Consider the following 19344-nt stretch of genomic DNA (forward strand, 5'->3'; position numbering starts at 1 on the left):
ATGGTATAAATAATCTTTTGTAAGCCACTTTCAGGTTTGTTTGTTTTTTTATAATCAAGTATTGATTTTATGAAATAAATAAACAAAACTAAGTTTTGAACATCTCCTATAGAGAGGTGCATGGCTAAATGGGATTTTCAGATTGCAGATTACTGTGATGGATTATCAATTGGAATGACAGAAAGAGAAAGTGTGATCAAGCCTTTACCCTCTTTCGACAGTTTCAGTGTAACATCTGAAACAGCAGCTTGGTAACCCCCCCAGCAGAGATGCTTGTCTACTTTATTCATCCCACACAGCAGAGATGCATAAGTCAATATGTTGGGCATTACATCAGAAGCGTAGCTGGGAAAGTGTAGGAATCGCTTGAGAATCCTGTTTCTGACTGCTCCCTTTTATGTCCAAGGCCAGCCTCAATTGCACTGTTCGGGATATTTGATTATAGGTTCTATTTACTGTGCACTCTGCTTTTGCTGTGGATGTGTATTGTAGGCAGTTCTTTGCAAACCTACTTGCCACAGGTGACAGGAATCAGGCTGCTGATCACAAGCTTCTTTTCATGTTGAACCAAATAAATGTGTACTATTTGGATTCCATGCACATAGAGTGTGCTTTCAGCAAACCCACTAACTTGACTAGTTCAGGATTCATATACCTTGGCGTGAATGGAACATCCTATACTATTGAATATGTGCTTTTTAAAAAAGAGAGGATTGTATCCACTACTCAGAATTACCTGAAATGTGAACATAACCATTTGGGGTCAACAATCATATAGTTATTCTTAAATGTGGGTAAGATTGTCTTATGGGTAGCAAGACAAGCAGAGTATATTTAAGGTTTGGTGCTCAGTTATTGCAAGAAATGCCTAAAGCCCTTTCAATAATAAATAATAGTTTAAAGTATAGTAATTAATGTATTTCAGCACATTCAGTTTCTGTGGGAATGAAAAAGATCTGAATTAGGTTTCCTAGTAAGATGTTCACTTGCAACACCATATTTGCAGAGAACTCAAGGCTGATGTTAGTCTAAGCTCATTAAATAATGCTACTGGCATGTGCAGATATAGCAAGAACTCCTGCTGATTCTGCCATAGTTTCTCAATGGAGGAGTGATTACAGCTGATTAAAAGCAATGAGCAAGGTTTCCTACGTTGTGGCCTTCATTAGGAAATCTATTGTTTTGCCGGTTCAGAATCGGACTGTAGGACATGAATGGGTAAAATGGCAGAATCCCGTAACACACCTGCCTTTCCAGAAATGATTGCCAAGGATAGAAGAGGTCAAATCCAATACTATCACATTAATAATATTGATTGAGAAAGTTTTGTGCTGCACCTTCTTGTATGCTAGTACTGTTTGAGGTCATGTGTACATTCCTATGCTGCCCGCTGGGTGCATAATGCATTTTGGGGAGATATAGGTGGAATGCATTTGAGTCTCATTTAATGATAGAGGTTATCTCAGGCCTTGTGAAGCTACATAGCAATTGCAATGCAAGATGAAAAACTAAATGTTGTCCAAACAAGCACTTGATAACCATAGACCCTACAACTGCATCACTGCTTCTCACTACTGGAAGATATTATAGATCCACCCCCCTGCAGTTTATACCTCCAGCACAGATTTACATATCTTTGAACAAGTATTGTTATGCAATGGAGAGATTCCCCGCCCCCATATCACACATATTATTCTAAAAATGAATAAGTGTCATGTGATTTCTTTTATATATCTCCTGTAATAATAAATAAGAGTTCTTGTAAGTTCATCTGTATTCAGATGGGCAGGGGGGAGGGTGGTGTTGGGTCCAGATCTCACACTGGCTTCACAAAGATTTTTTTGCACAATTCCCAAAAAAGTATCACACCCACCACCCAACTCCCATGAGCTGTCTCAACCTACCACTATGAGTTCCTGAATATTCTGTTCCACAACTGCCAATCTTTCCCCCCATTTTCTGATGGTGGCTGTAGCGAGATTTTGCTGGAGGGTCTCTCCTTCCTTCCCTCTAGCCCCGAAGGATTCATTTGCAGCCCAGGTGCCAGGACACTGAGACGTGAACTTTTCTCAGGGTAGCTGAGCAATTTGGATGCTAGATGTTGTTGGTGCAAGAAGCTTTGGGACTTGTAGTTTTGGCAGCCCCCTCCTTCCTGCAGCCTGTTTTCCAGGAATCAGCTTTTTAAAGCAGATGCTTCACTGAGATTTTTCTGTTGCTTTCCTTGGCCCTGAGGCATAATTCCATTAGAAATGAGAGGGTCCCCCATGAGATGTGGGCTTTTACTGCAAAGCAGCAGAGTTTTATTTCTTCAAGGAAAGATTTTGAAAGCAGGGTGTGAGCAATATTTTCTGAGCCTCAGATTGGGTCAGGAGATAAATTTCCATTAAAAAAAAAGTCGGGGGCAGGTACACAGTTTGGGGGACTCTGGAATCCAGTGCTTTCCCCTGATACCTGGGTGGTGATGTTTGCTGGTCATACCTTTCTTCCAGCTTTGCTCAGTTGTAGCCTTTCCTAGAAAGGATGGTCTTGGCCTCCATTATCTGTGCATTAATTGACCACCCTTCCTCAGACTGGACTACTGCAGTGGTCCCTACTAGATATGTGTGAAAATGGCAACTTGAAATTTTCCAAAGAGAAACTGGGGAAGCCATTTTATGTAAATTATCCAAGGGGAGGAGAGATTATCTGGCACTTTCTTGGGGTTGGAAAAGCTCAAATACACAGACAGACAGACAGAGGAAATGATGGAGGAGGAGACGGCCTTATTTGTCCCCCTGTAAGTTACCAAGGAAGGTAAGAGATGCAGGTGGCACTGTGGGTAAAACCACAGAGCCTAGGACTTGCTGATCAGAAGGTCGGCGGTTCAAATCCCCGCGACGGGGTGAGCTCCCGTTGCTTGGTCCCAGCTCCTGCCAACCTAGCAGTTCAAAAGCACATCAAAGTGCAAGTAGATAAATAGGTACCGCTCTGACGGGAAGGTAGACGGCGTTTCCGTGCACTGCTCTGGTTCACCAGAAGTGGCTTAGTCATGCTGGCCACATGATCCGTAAGCTGTCTGCGGACAAACGCTGGCTCCCTCAGCCCATAGAGCAAGATGAGCGCCGCAACCCCAGAGTCGGTCACGACTGGACCTAATGGTCAGGGGTCCCTTTACCTTTAAGTTACCAAAATGTTCCACACCAAGAACTGACAACAAAATTGATGAAAACAATTTGGCCCACTCCTAAATTAGAAACATTTTATACCCTTTATAATGTCACGTGCAATGGGATTTTTTCAGCATCCTATATTACCTTGGCCATGTCACCTTTGGTTTCTATACACTTTATTATTTCACAATTTTGGTTGTTATGTAGTATCTTCCATTTGTTTTGTGATGATTTCAAGGTCCTTTTGAAAGCATTTTAGACTTGCTTAATTGCTTGCACTCTTAAGTATTCAGTAGTTTGTCTCTTCACATTTCTCTTTTTGTGTTTTAAAAGCCCAGGGTGTGATTCATGTTAGCTTGCAAGTCTTGATGTGAGCTTTTTAGACTCAGGGTTAGGATTTAAGTCCTTCCCTGCAGTTAGAGAACTAAAAATAAAGGAGCATTATTTTGCATGCCCTGGCTGGATCACATGTTCCAGGCAGATGATGTTTGTGGTGAGCTTTGCAATCTGCTACTCCCACTGGGGCCTTTTCTATTGAATGGACTAACTGAATGAGTCAGTTCCATGGCTCTCCAGGAATTTTCAGCAGAATAATTGACAAATGATCTGCAAAACATTTTCCCCCCAGCGTGCATTAGATCAAGAAATATCAATGGACAGTATATGATCCACAAACCAATTGAAATGATGTACTTAATTTTGTTTGTGTGGAAGCATGTGATGAAACAAGCATAGGTGAGTTGTGGACTGCAGCCCTAAAGTTTAATGGTGTATGGGGGGGATGTAGTATTTATTTACTTAATTGTGATTATTTTATAATTGAGTTATGCTTGCTGCATGGGGATGACTTCACTAGTAATTTTCTTTGCACTGATGCAACACAGTGGATTTGTAATAATTTAGTACAGGATGGTTCTTGGCCATGCTTGCTGGAGCTGGTAGCAGTTGCAGCCCAACAACACCCGGTAGTCTTGTGGCACGCACTGGCAGAAACTGCTAGTATGGTGGGGGAATGTTAGGGATGTGGCAAACTCAGTTGGCAGCTTATATTCACTTCATTGTCAGTCCCAGTCTGACAAGAGCATTACAGTGATGCACTAAGTAGAAACAATTTGTTGTATGTAGTCAATGGAGAGCTCAACACTTCCACTCACATTTTCCCCTCCAACCACCTTCTTCATTAATCCTCTTCAGGCACACAGGTTCATGGTCAATGTAACAAACAAGGGGACAAGGAGACTAGTGTGTCAGCTCTGGTCCCATTGCCCATCTTGTGGCCCTCCATGTGTTCAAGAGTGACTGTGTGAAGCAGAGAGCCTTCTCCATCTACTTAGGTTCCCTGTGCATTTTAGAATCCTGTTTTGTTCCAGAGTTGTAAAATGTGTTATGAGTCTTCATGGGTATAGAACAGGCTTCCTCAAACTCAGCCCTCCAGATGTTTTTGGCCTACAACTCCCATGATCCCTAGCTAGCAGGACCAGTGGTCAGGGATAATGGGAATTGTAATCTCAAAACATCTAGAAGGCCAAGTCTGAGGAAGTCTGATATAGAAGGTTCCTTGCTTTATGCAGTTTCCCTCAGGAATTGTGGAGAAAGCAAAGATTGCTGGTGGTGGACTGGAGACCACACACTCATCCCTGCAGCCCTCCCTCATGTGTTAATGCAGAATCTCAACACATGCAGAGGGTTGTTGAAGGTGGGATTCTGACTAACTCCATCATGGCACAGATCTGGGACTATATAAGGACCCACAAAGGAGCACAGTTCTTATGTCAAGATGTGACGTGCATTTCTACACCAGTCAACCCTCTTGTCTAGAAAGCTGCAGCATACAACAGAGAATTCTTGTAACAGGGAACCTGAACAATTTGCTGAAAGGGATCACTTTGTACAAATAACAAACAGCCAGGTCTAAGAACAAAGAGGTGGGAGCAGGTGAATAACATTCCTCTCAGAATACTTACAGAGGCTGTACTGTGAGACCAGCAAGAGGCAGGAATGCCAGCTTCACCACTGCAACCAGGACTACCCAAAGGAGATACCACACACAGGTAAGCAAAAAAGGGCTTAGCAGGGTTGGGGGAGGCCTATGCCCCAGAACTGACCCCTGGACACCTTCCATTCCTTTCCGTGGCTCCAAGTGGTGCTTAGAGCACTCACACATGCATGGTCATTCTGTCCTCCTACAATGTGGAAAGTATCTCCCATATTGGGCAAATAACTACTGTGCAGAAAAGGCAATGCTGTTGGAGAATGCCAGGCTTGACCCATGAGGCAGGGTGAAGTAGCTGCCTCAGGCAGCAGAAGTCCCCAAGTTAGCGCCCTGCCTTGCTGGCACCTCTGCCATTAGGGAGAAAGCAACACCAGCATTGGTACCAATTTCTGGGGACATCTTGCCAGAAATCGGTGCCAATGCCAGCACCTCTTCTGCAGTGGTGGTGGCAGGACGGTGCAGAAGTGGCAGGGTGGGATGGTACTTCCCAACTTGCCTCATATGGCAAAACGGGGCATGTCGGCCTTGGGGAATGCAGAACTCACATACACCCAGGTAAGTTTTCATCACACATTAGGGAAGGTTCTGGGTAGCCTTGCTTAGGGGGACTATCAAGCACATCTTCACTGCTTGCTACCATTGGTCAAGAACACATGATTACTATTTTCCCCCCTTGCAGGCTCAGAATCAGGAGATAATGGAGCAGAACAAACAGTTGCTGAAGACCATTCCAGTGGAACTTCCTACATTGAACTGGAGGAGGAAGTATTGCCTGGGTACGTTATTTTGACACACCAATTGGGGCTGGAAGAACATGCAGAATGGGAAAGCACTTGGGCTGCAGCATTCTTAAGCACACACTTGTGAACCTCACTCACATGAAGCTGCTAGCCATTATTCAGGACTCTCCTCATCTTCTTCTTTTCTCTCTACAGGCAACCTGCCGAGGCAAGGATGTTCTTTCCCTTGGTGCTGGGCACACCACACAAGCAAGACCTACAGCAGCAGTGACCAACGGGAAGCCAGCTGATCCTATCAGGGTTTCCTTCTTTTATCTCCCTTAGTTCCTGTTAGTTGCAGAAGTACATAGCAGACAGGAAAGGAACTGATGGAGTACAGCATTGCCTAGCTTATGGATGTGATGATGGGGAAAGCTGCTTTGTTTCAGAGGCATAAAGGCCAAGCAAGAGCAAAAAGTTTGGCAATCCCCCCCCCCGCTTTTTTAAGTGATGCTGTCAGTACTTACTGTGCCTACAATTAACAGTGTGCAATAAAAACTGTGAGTGTCCCATTTGTGCTTCTGTATTCCTAATGGCGAGTTGATAAGGAAAATGCCTCCCATTGTTACTTGTCAGATGTTTTCAGGATAGGGCAGACACTGCGACATGGAAACAGGTTCTTCACCACCACACCAGGACAGAAGAGAGTGAGATAGCCATCTCAGGGGCCTATGCTGGGAGGGTAGGTGTAATTGAATTAAGAAACAATTAAGAAACAATTGTCAGTCTAGTCCATGGGTAGGCAAACTAAGGCCTGGGGCTGGATCCGGCCCAATCACCTTCTAAATCTGGCCTGCGGACAGTCCAGGAATCAGTGTGTTTTTACATGAGTAGAATGTGTCCTTTTATTTAAAATGCATCTCTGGGTTATTTGTGGGGCATAGGAATTTGTTCATTCCCCCCAAAAAATATAGTCCGGCCCCCCACAAGGTCTGGGGGACAGTGGACCAGCCCCCTGCTGAAAAAGTTTGCTGACCCCAGGTCTAGTCAGCTTCTATGAGAGGAATTGGCAGTGGCAGTAGGGACAAACTTTGTCCAAACAAAATTCAGAAATACAAAATCCATACATCAAAACTGGATTCAGAAATCAAAAGTGGATTAATGGAGAATTGCTATTGCCATTGGTTTCTCTTTGGCAACAAGATAAAGTATTTTGGAATTCCAAAACCTGAGGAGACATTTCAAAGCGGCAAAGCTGTAAGTTTCTAATCCGCACTTTCTTGAACTGAATCATCTGCCATTGGATCAAACAGATAGCTTGTGATTGAATTTGTCTCCAGAAAAATTGAGTTTTACACTTTGATGGCATCTGCCATGGAATTTCTTTATGTGCTGTTTCTGCCCGGATGTTGTGCACAGTTATTCAGCATCACCATGAGATACAGGGGGTCAGCTGATTCCTTGGGGATAATAATAAGAGCTTCTTGTTCTTCTATAGATACCCATCTCAAATTTCTTAATTTATGTAACTTTAATTTTCATCAGCATATTGAGTTTTCAACATTCCATAACACAATAAAAGTATATTGTACCAAAGAACCAGAACAACAAACCATGTAGTCATTAAGGAGAAAGAAAAATGGTAAAAATAAGCCAACAAATAGGGATTAATTACTCTCAGTTCATGAATCAGGACAATGCTAGTTGGATCCACTGTGACCCATTGGCAAATAGAAGTGCCTGAGATTTCGCTGAGGCTTACACTGGAGAAAGGGGTGGTGGAAGGTGATTTTGCCTGATTGCCCCTTTCCCTTTTATTCACAAACACTGCTCCAGAGAGTGCACCACCCTTCCAAAGTAGGAGGTTTTTTTTGGGGGGGGCTGCATAGGGTGAATAATTGGTAAAAATGACCTCCATCCTTGTTCCTCAGCAGAAATGGTTAGTGAGCAGATTAACAGGAATGGGGAAGGGCAGTAGCTCACTGGCAGTACACTGCTTTGCATGCAAAAGGTCCCAGATTCAATTCATGGCATCTTGGAAAAGTCTCAGTGAAACTGCCAGTAAGTAAAAACGAAATTGCTCTAGGTTGACCAATGATCTTTGGGTATAAGGCAGCTTTCTGTGCCCTTTTATAACCAAACCCAGGAAAATAGGTTACACAATGTAAGACATTGTTATGCTTACTGGGTGGGACAGTGTTCTGCTGGTTCTTATCAGTAAATAATAATGTATAATAGGGTGAGATTTAGAATGCTTTAATTTTAACACCGCCGGTATAGAAGTGCATTTTTCTGTCTTGGCATGATTCGAAAGAAATGGTTAATTTGTACTTAAATTAATTTGTCTTTTATTTTCAAGATTAGCAGTCTCTCTCTAAATTCTCCAGTACGACATGTTTTCTTTGGCATTTGTTTCCCATCTGTTAGGTTTTAAAGTTGACTAGCTTGATTTGTTTTGTAACCTGGCTTGTGCTTGTTTGTTTGATTGTTTAAGGAATTAATTAGGTTGAAGAATAAGAACTTTGAAATCTGCACAAGTTTAAAAGAAAGACAATGTGATGCCGGGGGTCGGCAGTTGGGCTCAGACTGGGGTGATCAGGCTTCAAAACCCGACTCCATCATGAAGCTCTCTTCTTGGACCAGTCTCTCTTAGCTTAACCTACTTCACAAACTCCTTGTGGGGAGAAAATAAGGAGGGTCATTGGAGGAAATGTGGAGATATATATATATATATATATATATATATATATATATATATGTGTGTGTGTGTGTGTGTGTGTGTGTACATATATATATATATCTGAACACACTTACTACCTGCAGAAGAAAAAAGCATGTCTCCATATTTCCTCCATGTCATCCTCCACACATCTCCAAAGCAGTGTCTAGATTTAATACAGCCAGACAAGAAACATGAGTTTTCACCCATGTGGTATACATAACTCAGATTTACACCACCTGTGTTCTAGCTGCCAGCCCCCTGTTTCATTGCATGTAGGTCACTGGAGTACCATGGGGAGCTACGTGCTCCACATTACTCAGTGGGAGTTCTGACATGGAGCTTCTATGCCAGGGATTTTGGTGCAGGGCCCACTGCTTTACCACTTTTAGTATACACACATTCTGGCAAACCCTTAAAAATTGTCATTTATAGTCTTTCAACCATCAGGGCATCACTTCTAACCATTTCCTTTAATGTAGTATGTGAGAAAAATTATTCTGTGCGTATGTAGGAAGCCTCTGTATTTTACTTAAATATTAGCGTCTTGTCACCTGCTAGAGCTAAGAAGATATGCTTGTTTGCTGACACTAGATTTTTGCTAGAGCTGAAGAGAGCCAACTAGCCCTGTCTCCTTCCCTAAGGCAATATATATGGCATGCCTGGAGCATTCCTACAACCTTTGTAGTCAGTTTATTGCCAGAATCTTCAACTTCTTTTTATGGTTGCTCCTCTACATATTTTATCATCCTTGAAACTTCTCATTCAGTGATCACTCTCTAATTGTGGCTCTACAAAATGAAAATAGTATGTGAGATTTTCCTTTCCTTTTGTATTTTTTTGGCTTTTCATTTTTGTTATCACAAATTCTTTTTCCTCCCTCTGCATGAACAAAGTTTGATTATGGCTTTATACATAAGCCTTCCCCTTACAAATTTCTGTGAAAGGCTTATAAAATAAAATCAAGAGCAAGTAAAAATAATTGCAATTAAAAATTTAAGAATACCAGAAATACAAAAGTCAAAACTTCACCAGGGACTGATTTGATCAGAACAATGGGACATGCTTCTTGCTAGACATATATAGATATGTTTGGTTAAGCCTTTGGCTCAAATAGGAATCCCTAACTGTAATTTGTAATTATCAATGTGCTTGATAATTTTTCATAACAATTGACTTTTGGGGTGGTGTGCAGCTTATGTGTGAGAGAGCCATCTATTTGCTTTGTCTTGTCTGGCACACCTGCTCTCTATTTGTGGTATATGGTAATTTGGCTTAGCTAAACTGATTGAGAGACCAGGAACTGAATGGAAAATCCTCCCTTGGTTGAACTTAATGTGTAGTTGGACATTACAACTCTAGGGCATTTTCAATTAATGTTGAAGGAAGGTGGAAAATCTAGCAGAATATGGAGAAGGCTAGGTTAGAACATAATGCGCTAGCATCTCAGGCACAACAAATCTTCAACCTGGGTAGAACATTCAGTCACTTTCTGAATGGACACAGTCCTAGCAGGACTGATCGCATTTTTCTCTCCTAAATATCTGAACTTCCTCTAATATTCTTTTGCTGGATTAGTTCTGCTCATGTAAATTCATCCCAGCTCAGCTGAATGAGTCAATGAAAGCTGGAGGGAGGGAGGGAACCCAATCAGAAACATGTTTCTGTTCATCAGTCCTAAGAGGAAGTCTGAAAAGGAAGAGGAAGAGAACAGAGGAAGAGCAGAGATGTGCTGAAATAGAGATGAATCCTTTTCTAGCCTGTATCAGAGTTGTTGATTAACTTCCTATTTTCCTAGATCAGAGAGAACACCACATCTGGTGTTCTGAATGTACCCTGCTCAAAGTAAAGGGCATAGTGCTTAGCAATCCTTCTGCCTGGATGCCAGAAATAGCATCTGAACTTTTAAGCAAAAAGATAATATATAGATGCATCCTATGAGGTCATAAGTAAAAGATGGCTAATCTCTTTGAGGTACATAGCAACTGAAATACAAAAAGAAAGAGGGAAGAGATATCTTATAATGACATTACTATGAAGCCTGAAGGGACAGGTAGATGGTGTGATTAGGAATAACAAGAATCCCAACTGACGAGTGAAATGTTAAGGTCCCAAGGTATTCTACAGAACTGCATGCTGTTAATCAGTGTATTTCCATCTTAGTCCTTGCAACAGTTCAGGTTATTAGAAGCCAGAGGCAAGTCAGGCAATCCAGCCTCAGAAGGACATTTAATGTGCTAGCATATTTCTTCACAAGCCTTTAACCTAAGTGATAATTAAGAGGTGAAAAATGTGCTTTGAATGATCTCTATAGAAGTGTGCTTGTGATATATGTTAGGCGTAATAATAATCTACACTCGGGTGAAAATGCCTCCTTCGTATTACTTTCAAGATGTGACCAATACCTTTGTTTTCTAAGCAGGGTAAATAGATGGCCTGGGAGAACCAAAATCTTATTTTCACCTGCCTAATGGAGTGCTGGTTGAAATGGAGTGACCCCAGATACACTCCTCTGAGATCCTTGGGGTTGGGTGGAATACAAATGTTATAAATAGGCATTGCTTGTTGGCTGTAACTTGTGCTGGGGGTTAAAAGAACTTTTTAACATCATAATTATGTCTTCGGATCTTCAGTGCAGGGGACCCTGTGTATTTCACAAGACGAAAGGAATAAGTTTCTAGGAAAGCCTAAGTAGCTGCAAACAGCTGTACCGAATCTTAAGCAGCCCTTTTCCAATATTGGCCATTACCTGATGCTATGGAGCACAGAACAATTATGTGGTACTCTGCCCCCTGTTTCTGACAGATTTAGGTCCAGATCCTTTGACTTCCAGTCTTGATTTCTAACACCCCTTATAGTTTTCTCAGCTCATTTTTAAATTTGTAATTTTAATTGATTTTTTTGGCAATATAACAATGTAACAATCATATATCCAGTTTACCCTACCAGCTGTCCTTCCCTAGTCCACCCCAGTCTCAGGGCACCCCTACAAAAATGGGGAAAGTATCAGAGTGGTTAGTAGTTCATTTAAAAAATAAGAATTACCCAGTCTTCACTGCTAAGGCATTTTACATCCCTTGTGTAGTTGCTTTTGCATTTTAAAATCAGTCCATAAAAATTACCTTTAAACATCTATGCAGCCAGAGTTAATCACTTTAAAAACCCATTAATTTTGGTGGGAGAGACTTAAGCATGTGTTTAATTCCACCACTGAAATCAATGGGACTTATTACGAGCATTATTCCTTGGCTGGATGGATCACACTTACCATAAGGACAGTTGCTTGTTGCATTCAGTACTGTATAGTTCGGGGGGGGGGGTGCGCGTTAATTTCTGGGTCCTAGTGCCAAGTCTAGTGCCAACAGTTCCTGGATTAACTATTTATTGTTCTTTAGAAAAATGTACATATTTCAAAGAGTTCTGTCCCACTTTCCCCATATACATTGTTGCACAAGCCTCTGTGCCACAAAAGCCCGTGGAAATGGTAGGATTAGCCTGTAACCACCTGTTAGTTTGCAGTTTGTTGTAATATAGTATGCAAAGAAATTTGGTTTGCAGAAAGAGGGAGAAAGACAGAACACTGGTTTTAATACTTGTGTACTTTATGTATTGTTATTGTTTCTGTTCATTCATGTCTGATATAGAGGATCATCTCCTGAGAGTCCATACTAGGTGTCATGCAAGAGGCTTAGGCCTCTTACCGTATGTGAGATGAATCAATGGGGTGGCATACTGTAGTGATGTTTAGAGAGAGGGGGGGGAGGGAATGAAATGGATAACTGGGCTTTCTAGAATTGTTGGATTGGCTATATCCAATCCAATCCAACTGAAATTCAGGCACATAGGAACCCTAAGGCTTTGAAAAAATGCTGATTATTACTCTTTAGCTTTTCTGTGAGACTTGGTTCTTACATATACAGCAAAGCAGATAATTTATAAAACCATTTCCAGAGGAATATAGTACTTTTACACTATATTTAGACGCTTGCATGTATGCTTGTCCATTTGCATGTATGCTTGTCCATCTCCACCCTCAGCAACAAACATAACTAGCATGTCAGAGAGAAGGCAACTTTATATGCAGGGGATTGCTTTATGGTATTTAAGAGCATTTAGACAAGTGAATCCCTCACACACAACCTGAAGTAGTGCAGTCCAAAACTAGGTTTAGCTTCTGACTTTGAGACCCAAGCAATGTGCCAAAAATAAATTTTAAAAATTGAGTTTTCTGTTTTTTGTTTGTTTGTTTGGAAATGCACTTAACCAGGCAGTCTCCTTACATTTTGCTTACTGTGTAAGCATCACAGATACCTAGAAGTTGTTTCAAACATGCCATAATGGTTTTCTCCTATGAAATGAAAGCTGACTGGGGGGGGTGTGAAATTACCAATGCAGCAGCAGCAGAATCAATCCAGTGCTTCACATTTGTGTGGGAGTCTTACACCTGAGATGGAGCTGGGATAATTTGTCTGGAAGGAAAAAGAAGGTTGATCAGTGGAATACGCTGGGATTTAAATCTAGGTCATTACTCAGCCCTTAGTCAGAAAACAAAACAAAACGGTAACTTTCAACAGTGCTGCAGTTGCCATCATGTGTGCTAAACCTTACAAGTCCTAAATCCAGATGTTGCTTATACGGTATTTCTCCAGAAAGCAGGGTAGGAAACTCAAAGCTGAAATTTTCAGAAGGGTTTGGCTGCCAAAATCAGTCAAGCTAAGGTGAATTATTAATACAGAAGAAATTCTATTATATCTAGGTGATGAAACTGGGGTGAATTCCAAAGGCGCAGCCTTAATAGCATTGCACTCAAGGTCAGTGGTTAATGACTGTAAATCTGGAGTGGCTTGATTAGTAATTTCTTACTTCAAATACTCATCATGCATAATGGAATTGGGGTCTACTGCCGTCAATTGTTGGAGATCTGGAACTAGGGTGAGATGTTCACATTTCAGAGAATTAAAATTTGCTGACTGAATCCTCCTTAAAATAGCTAAATAAAAAGTTATTTTAAGAAGCTTCAGCCCCACTCCCCAGTTCCTGTGGCTGCAGTTATTTTGCTTGACATCACATACACACATGCCTTTTTGTGTGTGGTTTAAAATATTAAACCTAGATTATTCAGTCTGCTTGGACAGATTTCACTATGGAGGATATCTGCATAGCCTTCTGATACAAGAGGCGACACACATTCCCTTCCAATCAATAAATGTGATTTAGCTTAGCTGTGTAGTTGCATGCATGGCTAGATCTGTTTTATATAAAGGCAACAGTTTTGCTGCCTCCCAATCCAGTCCTGATAACATTAGGGACGCTTTCACAATGTTTGTGTGCAGAATTTCTTATTTCTAGTCACCTATATTGTGTGTGTTTTTAATGTTTCATTTCCTCAAATGCAAACTATATGTAAGTTGATATGTAAGGGCCACTGATTTGTCCATTCTGATATGTGCCTAAGTCAAAAACTGGAAAATTGAGGATAGGTTAACAAGAAGGGAGCAATGTTTTATTTATCATTAAATTTCTATCCTGCCTCAAAGGCGAACAGAGCCAGCCATACACAGTTAAAAACATTGAACATTTTTAAACTTTTGAAAATACATCTAAGCAAAGCAAGTAAGTTCTAAGATGCCAAAACCATCACATCTGAGCACTAAAAACTTGGATGAACAGGAATATCTTTAAATTTAGACTGAGACTATGTACACACCATACATTTAAATCACATCTCTCCCAGCCCTGCGAAGCTGTGGTTTATGCCTCACAGAGAAGAACCCTTAACAAAATACAGTTTCCAGGATTCTTGGTAGGGAATGCTTTAAATGTATAGTGTGTATGTATGTGGGGACAATGCATGTTGCCAAAGAGGGAGTCCCATAATTGGGGCATAACCATGGAGAAATATAGGCAATTTCTACTCTGGTCTCTAGCCCTTAAAGTGGCTTTCAGATTAAAATCACAATATAAGAATAAGAACAATGAGATTCACTTGATTACTGAAACACAGGGGAATTTAAAAAGTCATCCACCTTGAATTGAACCTCTTTTAGGAGTCAATTCTGCAATCTGGGTGCTGCGACCAAGACGGACTGCTCTTGTGTCTCTGCCAAGCACGTTTCTGAATGTAGTGGAACATAGAGCATGGCCTCAGATGCATTGCCTGGGCAAGTTCACTCTGAATTGTGCCCAGAAATTAACTGGAAGCCAGCACAAATGGGGGAGGGAGTGATATACCAGGAACCACTTGGATTGCTGCTTTTTGCAGGATCTGAAGACTCCAAACAATCTTCAAATGTAGACCCACATACAGTAGTCCAATCTGGATGTGACCAGAGCGTAAGTGACAATGACCAGATCTGCAAGACCGGGGAAAGGAAGGAGCTGATAAACATCTCCAGGACATCCACCAGGACTTCCAGGAGCAAACACAAGGTCCAGGCATAAACCATCCAGCACAAACCATAGCTCCAAAGCTAGGTAATCTCTCCTACATTGAAGTGATGAACAGCACCAATGAATTGATTGGATGAAGTCAACATGCAATCCATCAATGTGCCCAGGCAACAGTTCAGGACCTAGGAAAGGAAGCAAGCTAAGATCTTCAACGTACAGAATACCTGTTATGAACATACCATATGTTTTATGTAAGGAACAGCTCTCCCCATATGAAGTGCAATGGACCCTGTGATCATCAACAGAGCCCTGCTTTGGGTGCCTCCTCTATGAGAGGTCTGGAGGGTGGCAACACAATAACAGGCTTTTCTGTGGTGGCTCCCTGCTTATGGAATGCCCTCCCCAGGGAGGCTCACCTGGTGCCTTGTTACATATCCTGTTACGTTCCACTCCTCCCAGGCCTTTGGCTAATTAAACAATCTATGGGCTTTTAAACGGTGTGTTTGTGTATGGTGGGTGTTCCTTTGGTTTGTTGCCTTGCTATGTGGTTATGTATGTTTATATTATAAATCACCCTGTGATTCTCGGATGAAGGGTGGTATAGCAATTTAATAAATAAAATTAAAATAATAATTGTATCCTTTTTGTGAAGAATTGCAGTGAGCACCACTTCTGAAGAGTGAATCAGTCTCTCCATTTACTGAAACTCATTGCTGGACTCTAACACAAAGATGGGAAAATATAAACTCCAGCATGGATTAGTACTTTGACAAAACCTGCCCTCTAGTTTCTTGGAACTTTTCTTGCTCCACAAAAGAGATGTATTCTGCTTCATTCCTGGCACTTCCAAATCTATTCCAAATTTCAGTGCATGCAGGATTTTGAGTTTCACATAATATTAGTTTATGCTACTTGTGCATATTGTTGGCTACATTCAAGTAAGAATTTCCAAAACAACCACCATTCATTCATACTAATAAACTGAAATGAGATGCTAAAATGCTTCTATTTTACTTTATATGGAAAGTGTTGGGTGATTCTCCCTCTCCTTCCCCATTCCCTGCAAGCTAAAGTAGTTCAAGATCCTGTTTGCAGTTTTTAAATCACTGAAGTCAATAAACTTTTGCCTGCTGTTCACAATAAATAGGCTTGCCCATACGCTGAGTTCTGTAATGAATCATCGCTTACAGTACTAAATGGTTCTGTCAAAGAAGTATGCCCATCATTGCTGATACTGTATGGAATCTTGAGCAACAAAAGCTTGTGCTGTGCAGCTAATGGAAATTATTCATAAGTGTCCCCTGTTGATCAAATGTTTGGAAGTGTAGGACTTCTTGTTTAGTCTCTCTGCCACTGTGAAATCCAGATGGCTATACTCTCTGCAGCATCGCTTTAGCCATGAAGTTGCAGCTGTCCATGAATGTGTAGCAATATAAATGTTTTAGTGATGAGCTGATTGCTGTGAATTCACTCTTGGTAACTCCAAATGCCCTAAAACTCTGTCAGAATGCATTTTATTTTGGAGAATAAATATGTTGCTGCACTATTTGCTGGCTGGTAATAGTGCCCTTAAAGTTTGTGATTGTTGCCAGTCTCCCAAGATGGGGAAAAATGGAAGGGGAAGCAAAACACAGTACTAAGTGGACAGCACAAGCAAGTGTATAAAAAAAGTTGTCATCAGTAGGAGATCTGGAGGGGGTGCATTACATACAGTGGTACCTTGGTTTTCTAACTTAATTCATTCCGGGAGTCCGTTCAACTCTCGAAACCATTCGAAAACCAAGGTGCGGCTTTCAATTGGCTGTTGGAGCTTCCTGCACTCACGCGGAAGCCATGTTGGATGTTCAGCTTCTGAAAAACATTCACAAACCAAAACACTTACTTCTGGGTTTGCAGTGTTTGGGAGCCGATTTGTTTGGAAGCCAAGCAGTGGCAAAGCTGCATGCTCCACTACTGGGGGCAGAGAGCAGATGGAGGCATGGTGCGCACCCCAGGGGCGTGGTATGCCACCCGTGGGGGTGTGGCACCTGGCACTTGGGGGGGCATGGCACGTGTCGGGGGGGAGCTGCAATGGCATCCTACAGTGGTGCTGGGGGCGGTCCGCTCGCTCTGCACTCCTGTTCCTCTAAGATCTTTGCTCAACTCGGGGGAAAAGGCATTTACACAGATTCGAGCAAATGCTTAGTTTTATAAGGCTGCACTGCTGAGGGAGCATCAAAAAAGAACAGGCATAACTGTCACAAAGAAAAAAGAAGCTGTTATCACATGTTGGGTGAACAATATGCCCAGTGACATGGGCCAGATGGTATTTTTTTTAGTTCTGGGCTTCCATATCACTCTGGGCTTTACTGAACACATAGCCTATAGGCCCTGGAGCATTCAATAAATAATAAATTCAAATGTGTAAGCATCTAGGAAAAATGTGAATGAACAGCATAATTTTTAAAGGAGAAATCAGGCTAGATCATTTTGAAAATGTGCAGCTGGAAAGTACTGCTGGCACGTGTGGATTTAAGTGCTGTCTAGCCCAGTCCTGTGCACTAGTTTCTTGCTTTATTTATTCACAGAAGTTGTATTGCTCTTTACAAAGTGGTTTATAATGTAACGAGTACAAAAGTAATAATCAGTGAAAGCCAATAAAATAGCAAAACCACAACAATGCAGCTGAATATATCCGAGCTCTGAAAGATTCACAGATAAACCAGAAATTATCGGATGAAATTATTTTTACAATACAGAATAAAATGTTCACATAAAAAGGGTAACCACAATGATTGTTTATGGGGTTTTTTCACCACCCATAATGCCATATATATTTAACTCGTGCTTTAGGTTTAACAAATGTACATTGGGGGGTGGGAAATATGACATCTGACATTTTATCCCCTACACGTATCTTTAGTCTTTATTTACCTCCTGCTTAGATTTTTATAAGGTCACCCAGATGCCAGTGTGATGTGTGACCTTATAAATTATTATTATATAAATATTTAATAAAAAACCTCAACTATATTAAATGCCAAAGCCATGTATCACAGAATAGTTCTATTAGAGATTTCCCACCACCACCCTAAAAAGAATGATTGAGTGTGAAAATTGTGAACATGAGTAAGATAAACAGTGTAGTCATGCAAAGTTTATTAAAAGGGGAAGGAGGGGTTGGATCAAGAAAGCAATATTTCAAAAACATCTCTATTTTGAGAGCATGGGCAAACCCCCTTCTGCCCCCCCAGCTCTCCTTAGAAGAAAAGGGGGTATTCCTTTCCAAAGCCATCTATTGGAGTGTTATAGAGTATGGTCAAAGTCACATGTGCATTTATGTCACTTGGTCACTTATATCTCCATGACTTCTACTGCAGAGAGGAGCCCAAAATTTAATTCCCTCTTTTTCTCCAGTGTGATTGTGGTGATGTTGTTCCTTGTAAATTCCTCATCTTTTGGCAAAATAACAGCTCAGTCAGAGTCAGTGCAGTGGCGGTGTCACATTTCGTGTGCTTTCTGTGTGACTCCAAACAGCACACTGCTCGTAAACAATTGGTACAAGAGGGCATTGATACTTGTTCCTGATATAAAGGTAAAGGTAAAGGTACCCCTGCCCGAATGGGCCAGTCTTGACAGACTGTGGGGTTTGTGCGCCCATCTCACATTTTTTGGCCAGCGCTGTCCGGGGACACTTCCGGGTCACGTGGCCAGCGTGACATCGCTGCTCTGGCGAGCCAGAGCCGCACACGGAACGCCGTTTACCTTCCCGCTGGTAAGCGGTACCTATTTATCTACTTGCACCCAGGGGTGCTTTCGAACTGCTAGGTGGGCAGGCGCTGGGACCGAACAACGGGAGCGCACCCCGCCGCGGGGATTCGAACCGCCGACCTTTCGATCGGCAAGCCCTAGGCGTTGAGGCTTTAGCCCACAGCGCCACCCGCGTCCCTTGTTCCTGATATACTGATCTTTATTTACTGCTTGCAAAAAAAAAGGGGGGGGGGTTACATGTATCTCTGCCTGTAGTCTGAAGTGCAACAGTTGATTGTACTGCCTAAGTCTGCATATGCTGGTGAGGCCTCAGATGTCAAAGTTAAAACAAGATTTCATTTTTGCCCCTTTATTTGTTTACCTGCGTACATTATGACCTATATAGTCACTATAATCTGCACCCTGATTTTATGCATCTTTATATTATTTCCTTTTCTGAAGGAAAAAGATACCTGTTTCTTTTCCCTCAAAAAATATGTTGCTCAATCTCGGGCTTCTTAATGAAAGGATGTTGCTATTTTTGCTGGAGGTTTTAATTTAGATCAGCACCCTTCCCTTGGATTTAGTTACACTTGCAAAGAAGCTAAAGGCCTTGTCCGTGTGAGAGGTTGCCACACCTATGAT

General features: G+C 41.7%; 1 protein-coding gene across 7 annotated transcripts in view; it reads left to right on the top strand.

Annotated features, from left to right (window-relative positions):
• Window positions 1-19344, top strand: part of LRRC4C (leucine rich repeat containing 4C) — a 627695-nt gene that overhangs the window by 504148 nt on the left and 104203 nt on the right. The window contains exon 1 of one of the 7 annotated variants that reach the window (XM_082225098.1): window positions 3684-3884. The exons of the other annotated variants lie outside the window; for them this stretch is intronic. The gene's annotated coding sequence lies outside the window, so the exon portion shown is untranslated. Of the gene's footprint in view, window positions 1-3683; window positions 3885-19344 lie in introns of those variants that run through there. 7 annotated transcript variants of the gene reach the window in all.

The sequence above is a fragment of the Podarcis vaucheri genome, assembly GCF_965113315.1.
Source record: "Podarcis vaucheri genome assembly, chromosome: 1".
NCBI lineage: Eukaryota > Metazoa > Chordata > Lepidosauria > Squamata > Lacertidae > Podarcis > Podarcis vaucheri.